We start from the raw sequence: 1,139 nt of genomic DNA, 5'->3' as shown, positions 1-1,139 counted from the left end.
GGTGGCGGCAATGGTGGTGGCGACGGTGATGACATCGGTTGTGGTGGTGGTGGTGGTGGTTGTGGTGGTTGTGGTGGTGGTGTTTGAGATGGTGGTGGATGTAGTGGTAGTGGTAGTAGCGGCGGTGGTAACGAGGGTGGTGTTCTTTGTGGTGGGGATGGCAGTGGTGGTGATGGCAATGGGGGCAACGGCGGCGGCGGTGGCGACGGTGGTGGTGGTTCTTGTTGCGGCGACGACGACGACGAAGGTGGCGGTCCTGGTTGTGGTGGTGGTGGTGGCAGCGGTGGCGACGGCGGTAGTGGTGGTGGTGGTAGTGGTAGTCACGGTGGCGGCAGTGGCGGCGACGGTGGTGGTGGTGGTGGTGGGGCTGGTGGCGTCGACGATGCTTGCAGCGGCGGTGGTGGAGGTAGTTGTGGTGGTGGCGATGGTGGTGGTGGCCATGACGATGGTGGTGGCGGTGGCAGTGGCGAGGTAGGGGTTGCAGCGATGAGGGTAGTGGTTGTGGCTGTGGTGGTGACAACGGTGGTGGTGACGACGATCGTGGCAACGGTGGTACTGGTTGTAGTGGTGGTCGTTGCGGTGGTGGTAGTGTTAGAGGTGGTGGTGGTGGTTGTGGTGGTGGTGATGGTAGTGGTGGTAATGATGGCGTGGTTGTGGTGACGCCGACGTTGTTGGTTGTTGTGGTTGCACTGGTTGTGGCGGCGACAGTGGTGGTGGCAGCGATAGTGGTAGTGGTAATGGTGGTTGTGGGGGTGGTGGTGGCAGCGACGGCGGTAGTGGTAGTGTTGGTAGTGATGGTGGTGGTGGTGGTGGTGGGGTTGGTGGTGACGGTGGTGATGGCGGTGGCGGTAGCGGTAGCAGCAGCGGATGCGGTGGTCGTGGTGGCGCGACGACGACAACCTCAAAGGTGGCGGTTGTTGTTGTGGTGGCGGCGGCGACGGTGGCATTGGTGGCGGTCACGACGGTGGTTGTTGTAGTGGTCGTGGTTGTGGTGGTGGTGGTAGTGGTGGTGGTGGTGGTCAAGTTAGTGGTGGTAGGGGTTGCAGCAGCAGTAATGGTTACGATGGTGGTGGCGGCGGTTCCGCCGACGGTGGTTGTGGTTGTGGTTGTGGTGGTGGTGGTGGTGGTGGTGGGGGTGG

The sequence above is a fragment of the Vigna radiata genome, unplaced genomic scaffold, assembly GCF_000741045.1.
Source record: "Vigna radiata var. radiata cultivar VC1973A unplaced genomic scaffold, Vradiata_ver6 scaffold_247, whole genome shotgun sequence".
NCBI lineage: Eukaryota > Viridiplantae > Streptophyta > Magnoliopsida > Fabales > Fabaceae > Vigna > Vigna radiata.
This window is presented reverse-complemented; position numbering follows the sequence as displayed.